The sequence below is a fragment of the Acomys russatus genome, chromosome 6, assembly GCF_903995435.1.
Source record: "Acomys russatus chromosome 6, mAcoRus1.1, whole genome shotgun sequence".
Classification (NCBI taxonomy): Eukaryota; Metazoa; Chordata; class Mammalia; order Rodentia; family Muridae; genus Acomys; species Acomys russatus.
This window is the reverse complement of record NC_067142.1, coordinates 1,453,383-1,464,942: the sequence shown is the minus strand read 5'-3', so window position 1 is coordinate 1,464,942 and position 11,560 is coordinate 1,453,383.

Below are 11,560 nucleotides of genomic sequence, written 5' to 3'. Positions count from 1 at the left end.
CCATTAAGGGGACATGGTCAAAAATGGGGCACCAAAGTTCATGTGACAGTCAGTCCCCACTCTCCACTCAATGGTGGAGAATGTCCTGTCCATTGGCTAGCTCTAGGTAGGGGCTCAAAGTTTACTGTACATATTGTCCTTGGCTGATGCCATAGTTTGAGCAGGAGCCATGGTCCCAGATCTGCCCATCATAATGTTCTTTTTGTAGGTTTCTAGGACCCTCTGGATCCTTCTAGTTCCCCATTCTCCCATGCTTCTCTCACCAAAGTCCCAATAAGATGTCCTGGTAAGTGAAGACTTTCATAGGCTATGCCCCTTGGGCTAGTGTCTAGATATAAGTGTGTATATACCATTTGACCATTTCTGCTTCTGGGTGAACTCACTCATTATGATCATTTATAGTTCAATCCATTTGTCCACAAATTTCTGGAATCCCTTGTTTTTAATAGCTGAGTAGTATTCCATAGTGTAATTGTAGAACAGTTTATTTATCCATTCTTCTACTGAAGGACACTTAGGCTGTTTCCATGTTCTGCCTATTATGAATAAGGCTGCTATGAACATGGTTGAGCATATGACCCTGATGTGTGGTGGAACATTTTATGGGTATATTCCAAGGAGTGGAATACCTGGGTTTTGAGGAAGGCCTATTCCCAGTTTTATGAGAAAGTTGCCAGATAGATTTCCATAGTGGTTGTTCAAGTTTGCATTCCCACCAACAATGAAGGAGTGTTCCCCTTTTTCCACACCCTTGACAGCATGTGGTGTCAATAGAATTTTTTACTTTAACAATTCTGATGTGTTTAAGATGGAATCACAGTGTCATTTTGATTTGCATTTCTCTGATGACTAACAATGTTGAGCAAGAAATATAAAGGTTTTATTAGGTGGAATATGAAAACTCTTTAACATAGATTATGTGACTTGCTATTAAAAACAGATAATTGAGACTGTTACTTAAATAAACAAATGTTTTACTCTTTGTATTTCATAATATTACCTTTCATTTGTTGCCAAATATAACATTTGTCTACTTATTTCTAAGAGTCCTACCACAGAATACTATGGACTTAGATCATGTTAACAAACCTGCCCTGTAATCATTCTTTAGAAACATTGTGCAGAGTGTCAATTATCCATTTCCATCTCTGAGTCATGATTGTCATGGACTTCTTTTTTTATTATTAATTTCTTCAGATTACACCTCAATTTTTTCCCTTGCCTGTCTCTTCCCATTCCTCCCTCCCTCTTTTTCCTTATTCTCATGCCCTATGTCTGTGACAGAAGGAGACATCCTACCCAACCATATGGACACAGCATATCAAGTCTCATTTTGGTAGCCTTCCTATTTTTTCTTTGAGTGCTACCAGGCCTCCCCACCAAAGGCAAGTGGTCAAATATGGGGCACCAGCGTTCATGTCAGAGTAATTCCCCACACTCAATATGACTGTGAATACTGTCCTATTCCTTGGCTAGATCTGAGTAGTGGTTCAGTATTTACTGCATGTATTGTCTTTGGTTGGTGCAGTAAGCAGGGCAGAACCCTTAGGTCCAGATCTGCCCAACATGATTTTACTCTTGTAGGTTTCTAGAAACCTCTGGATCCTTCTATTTCTCTGTTCTTCTGTACTTTTCTCACCTAAAGTCCCAATATGAGGTCTGTGCATCTATCCCAATCTCCTGGTAAGTGAAGATTTTCAGGGAATATACCTATTGGGCTTGCATCAATTATAAGTAAGTATATACCATGTGAGTCTTTTTGATTCTGAGTTAACTCATTTAATATGATCATTTCCAGTTCCATTCATTTACCCACAAATTTCAGGATTTTCATATTTATAATAGCTGAGTAGTATTTCATAGTGTAAATGTACTACAGTTTCCTTATCCACTTTTCAAAAAAGGGACATTTAGGTTGTTTCCAGGTTGTGGCTATTACAAATAAGAGTGCTATGAACATGGTTGAACATGTGTCCTGTGTTGTAGAGCACCTACTGGGTGTATTCCAAGGAGTGGTATAGCTGGCTCTTGAGGTAGCTCTATTCCTATTATTCTGAGAAAGCACCAGGTTGATTTCCAAAGAAGTTGTACAAGTTTGCACTCCCACCAACAATGAAAGAGTGTTGCCCTTTGTCGACATCCTTGCCAGCATGTACTGTCATTTGAGTTTTTATCTTGGCCATTCTGAATGGAATAAGAAGGAATCTCAGGGTTGTTTTGATTTGCATTTCTGTGATGACTAAGGATGTTGAGCATCTTTTTAAGTGTTTCTCAGCCATTTGATATTCCTCTGTTGAGAATTCTCTGTTTACTTCTGAGCCCCATTTCTCAATGGATTATTTGGTTTGGTAGTGTTTAATTTCTTGGACTCATTATATATTTTTGATCTTAGACCTTTGTCAGATGTAGGATTGGAGAAGACCTTTTCTGAAACTGTAGGCTGTCGTTTTGTTCTATTGACAGTACCTTCTGCCTTACAGAAGCTTCTCAACCTCATGAGGTCCCATTTATTAATTGTTGACTTTAGAACCTGGGATGTTGGATTCTGTTCAGGAAGTTGTTTCCTATGCCAATTAGTCCCAGGATCTTCTCTACTTTTTCTTCTAACTTATTTAATTTCTCTGGTTTTATATTGAGGTCTTAAACCACTTGGACTTGAGTTTTGTGCATGGTGATAAATATAAGTTTCCTTGCATTTTTCTATATCTAGACATCCAGTTAGAACAGCAGTATTTGTTGACAATGCAATCTTTTTCCATTGAATAGATTTGGCCTCTTTTTAAAAAATCAAGTGTCTATATATTTGTGGATTTATTTCTGGGTCTTCAATTCCATTGCATTGATCACACATCCTCCTATTTCTATGCCAGTACCATGCAGTTTTAATTACTGTTGCTCTACATTACAGCTTGAGATCAGGTATGGAGAGTCCTTTATAGGCTCTTTTACTGAACAGAATTGTTTCAGCTATTTTGTTTTTTTTTTTTCCCATATGTAATTGAGAATTGATCTTTCAATATCTTTAAAAATTGTGTAGGTATTTTGATAGGGATTGCATTGAACTGTAAATTGCTTTTGATAAGATAGCCATTTTTATTATGTTAATTCTCCGAATCCATGAACAGGGAGGATCCTTCCATCTTCTGATGTAATTTTCAATCTCCTTCTTCAGAGATTTGAAGTTTTTTACAAAATAGTCTTTCACTTGCTACGTTAAAATTACTCCTAGATAACTTAAATTACTTGTGGCTATCGTTAAGGGTGTAGTTTCCCTAATTTTTTCTCGGCACATTTCTTATTTGTATACAGGAAGGCTACTGATTTTTTTTTTTGAGTTAATTTTTTATCCAGCCACATTGCTGAAGGTATTTATCAGCTATAGTAATCCTCTGGTGGAATTTTATGGTCACTTATGTACACTATTATATCATCTGCAAATGAGGATAATTTAACTTCCTCCTTTCCAATTTGGATCCCCTTGATCTCCTTTTTTTGTCTTATTGCTCTAGCTAGAACTTCAACAATTACATTGAAGAGATATGGAGAATATGGGCAGCCTTGCCTGGTACCTGATTTTATAGGAATTACCTTGAGTATATCACCACTTAATTTGCTGTTGGCTATCAGCTTGCTGTATATAGCCTTTATTATGTTTAGATATGTACCTTGAATCCTTGATCTCTACAAAGCATTAAACATGAATGTCGTTGGATTTTGTCAAATGCTTTTTCTGCATCTAAGGAGATGATCATGCGGGTTTTTCCTTTAATTTTTTTATACGATGTATTACATTGATGGATTTCTGTATATTAAATCATCCCTGCATGCCTGGCATGAAGCCTATCTCATCATGGTGAATGATATCTTTGATGTGTTCTTGTATTCGCTTTGCAAGTATTTTTAAAAATATTTTTACATCAATGTTCATGAGAGAAATTGGTCTGAAATTCTCTTTCTTTGTAGGTTCTTTGTGAGGTTTAGGTATCAAACTCACTGTGGCCTCATAATTTGGTAACGTTCCATCCATTTCTATCTTTTGGAGTAGCTTGTAGAGTATCAGTATTAGCACGTCCTTGAAGGTCTGGTAGAATTCTGCACTGAAACCATCTGGCCCTGGGCTTTTTTGGTTGGGAGACTACCAATGATTGCTTCTATTTCTTTAGGGGAAAGAGGATTATTTAGTTAGTTTAAGGGATTTTGATACAATTTTGGCAAGTGGAATTGATTAAGAAAATTTTCCATTCCCTTACATTTTCTAATTTTGTGGCATATATGCCTCTGTAGTAGGTTTAGGATTCTTTGTATTTCTTCAATGTCTGTTGTTATGTCTTCCTTTTAATTTCTGATTTTGTTGATATGGATAGTGTCTTTCTGCCTTTTAGTTAGATTGGCTAACGGTTTGTCTAGTTTCTTGATTTTTTCAAAGAACCAGCTTGTGGCTTTGTTGATTCTTTGAATTGTTTTCGTTCTCTTTGAATCTAAGTTATTGATTTCAGCCTTGAGTTTGATTAATACCAGACATCTACTTCTCTTGAGTGTTTCTGCTTCTTTTTTTTTTCCTAGGGCTTCCAAGTGTGTCATTAAGTTGTTTATATGGGTTATTTCAAATTTCTTTATCAAGGTACTTAATGCTATGAATTTTCCTCTTAGCACTGCTTTCAATGTGTCACCCAAATTTGGGTATGTTATTCCTACATTTTCATTGAATTTCAGGAAATCTTTAATTTCTTTCTTTATTTCTTCCTTGACCCATGTGTCATTAAGTAGAGAGTTGTTTAGTTTCTATGTATTTGTAGGCTTTTTCTTATTTCTGTTGTTGTTGAAGTCCAGTCTTAGACCATTCTGATCTGATAAGATACAGCTCATTTATTAAAAAAGATTAGCTGGTTTGTTCTTGGGTTTGTGTGCCATTTCTCCACCATGAAGTCTTAAATGCCATTTGTTCTGGGGAAGAACAACCCTAGATACTTTGGGCTTGACTTCTGGCCAAGGCAGTAAAGGCAGACATGGTAGAGCAGTCTTGTCAGCCACTGAAACCTGCTCCATTACCATTAGCTTGGTGCAGACTGTGAGTGATGCACTACTAGGCCTTTTCATTGTTACACCTACCTCTTGGTTGCTTAGTATACCCACCTTCTTCCCCTGCCATGCTTAACACAGCAGCTTTACAAAAGGCCGTAGGTAATAATATTGTATTATTATAGGCATGTGGATCTTCTTTGACTCCACTGATTTTGGATACCAGAAATTTCAATCTATATGTTCTAAAGTGTGATACACTGTGGAAATTTATTTTCTTCCTTCCCCAGTGAGACAAGGAATATTGCTCACTGCATGGGCCTCACCTTAATGCATTGTAAAAGTTCCTGAGATAGAAATAGGACCTTTTCCCATGAGGTCCATCCATTCTCATCTGGAAGACAACACTTAGACCAGCCATGATGTGGAAACCAGGTCACCACCAGATGCTGAACAACACTTACAGAATTAAGGAGACAGGGTATTAGAAAATGTTAAGGTGTCAATGTGCAAATTCTCCACAGGGTAATGAATTTGAGTGTGGTCCTCATTTGGTTGAAAGGAATCATGAAACTTTGGACATGGATCTAAAATGGTATATGATGTGTCATAGTGGAGTACCTTCAGAGCTAGTGCTTCACTTTTTTACTTCCATCAGCTTCTTGTTTTTGGACATCTCATAATATACAGATACCTCATGCTATCATTCCATCTCTTACCCACCAAACGTAAGTAAATATTTTCTCTCTTAATTGCATTTTATAAGATGTACGATTAAAGTGACTGGAAAAGTAACTAACACAGAAAGGAAATGAATGCAATGAAATATTAACCTTAGAAGGTGAGATGAAATTCCCATTTCAATAGTGAAATGTCTACCTCTTGTTTATGAATGTATGTAGTCAAAGCATATAATAGTTGAGTGGTTGTAAGGTTGCTTTTTGTGGAAAAAATCTCATGTGTTCTTCATATTTATTTGAGAGAAGACTGGGCTTCAAATATCAACATTCAATATAATATTCTGTTTCTTGTTCCTTTCTTTGCAGGTTTAATCTTTGTGGAGGTTAATAAACTTCAGTGAGTGAGTTTGTGCTCTATTAAGTTAATCTCTATAATGAAGGGTTATTCTGCTTCAACAAAAATGAGATAGAGGAACACATTTAACAAAGAAAAATGAGGTCTTTGACCTCAAAATCTTTACATTTAGACCTCTTTTTAACATTCTATCCAGTGTTGTACTTTAACCTCTGGGTTTAAAATTTAAGAACAGAAATTTTAATTCCGACCCTATTGAGTTAGGGTAAAAGCTTATGATCTAGTTGAGTTCGACCTTTTGACAATAGGATAAAATTACCAAAAGATGGCATACAGATGTCTTTCATATAGCAAGCATTCTTGTTATTATAGTTTACTCTTGAATTTAAAACCAAACACTAAAAGGTTTATATAAAACAGTCTTTTGAATTTAGATATGCCTTGTGTTCCCATTATTCTCTGTTGTAAATAAGGTAATATTAAAAACAATTTTTGGGTTGTATTCAAAACCATATAGCACATTTTGTAGTTTATTGATATAAATAGCATTCAAAAAGAAAGAAAGCCTTAAAATATATATTGTTCATCATTTATCTATTGCATACTCATGTATCTTCTGAACTTTTGGTATTTTTTCAGTTTCATAATGCATTTTATATAAAAGAACTCTGGCTTTGGAAGATCTATGGATAGCAATGTGATGTTCTAGACAGGTAAGTCATTGTGAAGCATCAAGCCTATTATTTCCCAAAGCCCCAAATTCGGTCTTTGAAATATGAGAAAATTCCCCAGATATTTGGTTCCTGTACTTGGGAATATTACTTGATTGATTCCTTTTTGAAAAATCTTCATCTTTATGTCAAGCATAATGAAAGATCTTTTTTATTTAAATAATTTATATAAATAAGATACAAGAAAGAAAAACTCTGTTATATGACAGGTACCTTGAGAGTTGAGAAGGAATAAAGTTGCGCTACTCAGATTTAAAAGGCGAAATGTTTTGAATTATCTTTCATTTTTCATTTTATTAGGAATTAAATAGTTAATCTTTAGTCAATGAAATCTCCCTGGCAAACATTTGCTTCTGTGATTACCTTCCTTTTTCTCTTCTTAAAATACTTTAGATATCAGACAAATTTATTTCTTGTAAACTATACACTTTTGGGTGACTGTTAGAAAAGGAACCTTCTTCTTTGGGTCAGTTATAATTCAACTTCCTAAAGATGCTCTATGTAAAAGAACCACAATTCTTTCCTGAAAGTATAATTTCTGCCTATATTATGGGAAAAATGAATGCTAAAAAAATGTTACATATGTCTTTAAAGCAGGAAATGCCTGGCATATGCAACAACACACAAAAGTATAACACATCAAGAGAACTTCGCTGTCTTAAAGTTAAAATATTATATGCTATGGATATTCTTTAATGCTTTGTTTTTGTTTGAATGATTCATAGATCAAATTTTGATTACTAATTTCATTAAGAGTAATTTCTCTTCTCATTCAATATATCCTGAACAGTTTCTCCTCCATTTACTCCTCCCAGTTCTCCCCATCACATCCTGTTTCATGGATCCACTCCCTTTCTGTTGACTCTTATGACTAGAACAGGCCTTCAAGAGATGAAAAACTCTCTCTCTCTCTCTCTCTCTCTCTCTCTCTCTCTCTCTCTCTCTCACACACACACACACACACACACACACACACACACACACACACACACCAGAATAGAGGAAGACAAGGCAAAAGTCCTCATATCAATAATGGACAGAGCAACACAAAATAGGGGGAAAGGAGTTGTAAGGGCAGACAAGCTTCAGATGTAGGCACAATATCTGACATAGCAGGTGGCAGCTGAACCTGCAACATAATATGCAGACTGAATGGGCGTATCTTCAGTCCTTTGATTTGTATGTTTTTTAGATGGATGGTAGGAAAAGTTTACCTCTTCATGGGGTTTGTACTTATGCCTAGAATGACAGTATGGTGATTTCACTGAAGTCAATGGTGGCTGGTATTCAAGTGCTCTTTTCTTTAGAAGAGTCTAGTTGAACTTGTGAGAAAATTTGATTCCCATTTGTCTTCTATCATGTTGATCAAATTCCTGTTATATGTAAGAAATGAAATATATGTGAATGTGAATATCAGAGATTTGTGGTTCCTTAGGCCCCTACCACTGGAGATTACCAAAGGCTTACATAGACTGTCAAGCTGGCTTACAGGAAGTTATGGATGAAAGATCACCCTAAGATAAAGCAGTAAAGTGCTTTGGTGCTTTGGTCACAATAATAAATTTTAAAGAAATTTATTCATGACTGAGGCTTAAATATAGAGAAGTAGGTAATGAGTAATGAAAATAAGATGACGTACACTTTCTGGGTTATGCTGGAGATATTATAGTAAATTCATTTGTCAATGAACATGTACATTTACAGGAAATTATTCTTTATTTAAACAAGTTATGTTTCCTTTTCAATATTCACAGTTTCTAAGATCTCCTCTGGGTATCTTCTTATTTTTATGAGCATAGCATAAAGAACTCAGAGGATATAGAATCTTTGTTCAAGAATATGTAAATTATACATAAATAAACATGGCTAAATACGTGTCAATGTTGAAGTATACCTATATTGTACAATGAGATTTTGAGGCAGGCACTATTTAGTTTACTTATATTATTTGTAATAACTCCTTAGTTTGTGAAGTAGAGTTGTATTTAATAATAAAAAAAATCTTAAGGGGGCATTTAGAAGCTTTTTTTCCTGAATCATCAAATATATGTCATATCAATAAGTACCATATTGGCTCAAATTAATGGCCTTTATTATCCCTTTTGAGCATAATTTCATAACATTATTTTTTAATATCTACTGACATGTAATTGTAATGTAATTGTCAGCTGAAATCCACAGTGAAAATATTTTTTTAGTATTTATCATAGCATGTTTTTAAACTAATGGATTATTCTTTTTTGCTTGGACATTCAATATAGTGGATTTGGAATAAAGCTCTGTAGGCCTTCAGGATAATTATCATATTAACCAAGGAACAATTAGTATTCAACTACAATATCTGAAAGGGCTATTTTCTGAGTATAGAAATTCAAAAACATAAAAACGAACCATCAATATCACCAACTGACACAATGAGGTCAGCACTTCCACACTATGTGTGTCTCAGTCTGTGTATGATATCTTTTTTTTTTAAGGGCTTTAAATTTTATTTTTGAGGATATTGTATAATTATATAATTTTGCTCTTTGGGGGGATGTGAGTGGTTTACATATCACTGGTTTTCAAAATCACTTTCTTATTTATTGTTTAAACCATGAAATATTTATTTACTGTAATTTGTTTACATTATGTCCTGATTGTTGTCCCTCTGATTTTATCTTCTTGTTACCATTCGCCCTTTTTTTTCTGCCCTATTACCTTCTACTAGATCTCTCAGAGAGGGTCTCTCCTTCCACATTGTAAAGCCACAGCCTATCAGATCTCATCAGGATAGCCCACCACCCATTCATCTGTATGTGCCCAAGGCCACCTTGCCAAAGGGCAGTGATAAAATCATTAGTACAAGAGTGCATTTCAGAGGTTTGAGGGCAGTTCCCCTCCATACCCCTGATATACACGTGGATAATTAGCTGTCCATCAGCCTCATCTGAACAGGGAGTCTGATGTACTATCCTTGGTTGGTGCTACAGTATGGGCAGCACTCCCCACCCCACTCCCACTGGCTGTGTCTACATGTTCATATCCTCTGACCTTTATAGTCCCCTTGTAGAGTTCCTGATCTCTCTGGGTTCTTCCATACTCCCACTGTTCCAACAACTTTAAGTACTGTGCCCACAATGCAGCAGTTGAAAGGGAAAATTTTTAATTAGCATTAAAACAACCAGAACAGCAGAGCTCTCAGCTCTCTGACTCATTAAGAGTGCAGGTCAGCAGATATGCTAGCCCAAGGCCCCAGATGATAAGTCACAAAGAATGCAGAGCTAGGAGACAAAGGCCTATTGAGTGTTCCAGGGACCAGCTGGCCACAAAAGATAGAGAGGATACACAAGGACAAATTCCTGAGAGAAACAGGTACCGGACATGATTGAGTGAGTAATGAGCCAAGAACCCTCATCCGATCTTATGGTGTTTGCCTAATTCCCCCTTGAGGCCTGCACACAATGTTCCTAGTTTGAGTTTAACCAGACGTTTCATTAGCGCAGATAAACATCCGCCCTTGGGTTCCAAGAGAAACAGGAACCAAGGACTGTTCCCCTGAGATTAAGTCTGACTTTACCCCAGATCTGCTTACACAATTGGCTGATGTTCAAAACAACAAATCGTCTGTGGCTGTGCCAAGAGATCCCACTCCCTTCAACCATTGTCCATATAAACCCCAAGCTCCTGGTCTTCTGGGTCAACCCCTCTGTCTCCTATGTGAGATATGTGTCGACCCAGAGCTCCGTCAATAAACTGCCTCATGTGTCTACAGCAAGATGGTCATTTGTGTGTCTTTGGGTGTGCACCATCCTGAGGCTTGAGTGAGGGTCTTCCATTGGAGTTCTTTCATTTTGGGGGCTCGCCCAGGATTTGCGCGACCGCCCAAGACCCCCAATGACCCCTTGGAGGTAGGTCTGTGTGAGTTTTGTGTGTCTGAGTGCGGTGCTGATGATTTCGTGTCTTGGTTTCAGTTTCTGGCAGCTGCCACTGTGGGCCATAAGGACCCAGTGGCTGCAGAGGCAGACATGCTAGGGCTGCAGGCTACAACTCTGGGGGACGCCCTAAGGGTGAAGCGGAGTCAGGACAGCCTGACTGCCTCTTTGCGGGATGAAGGAGATGGAGTGCTCCTTCTTGAGGGGAAGGTGTGGAAGCCTACCCCATCAGAACTTGTGTTCGGTTGGTTGTACAAGTCCAGACACAGACAAGTGTGCTTGAATGTTATAGTGTCTTGTGTGCTTGTATTGTTTTTGTGCTTCTTGTTTTTTGAAATGGGACAGACTGTGACGACTCCTTTATCTTTGACTTTGGACCATTGGACGGACGTTAGGGCAAGAGGACATAATCTATCCATAAAAATTAAGAAGGGACCCTGGCAGAGCTTTTGCACCTCAGAACGGCCGACTTTCCATGGGGGCTGGACACCTGAGGGGACTTTTGATTTACCTGCTATTAGAGCTGTCAGAGCAGTTATTTTTCAGGAAGGATCAGGGTCGCATCCAGACCAACAGCCTTACATCACCCTGTGGGAAGATTTGGCCCATTACCCACCCCTGTGGGTCAAGCCCTTCATCCCACCTCACCCACCAAGCTCCTGAGTCTTGGCAGTGCGAGAAGGCTCCCCAGAAGAGAATTCAAAACCACGGCAGAGCAGAGGAAGCGAGCCCAGCACACCACTGGAGCCCCTCCCTAAAATATATCCTGACATAGCAAAACCCCCTGAATGGCCAATGGCCCTGCTCCCACCATATAGCTGAGTCCCCCAGCCAGCAACCCCGACCTCAGCCCCGCCCCTG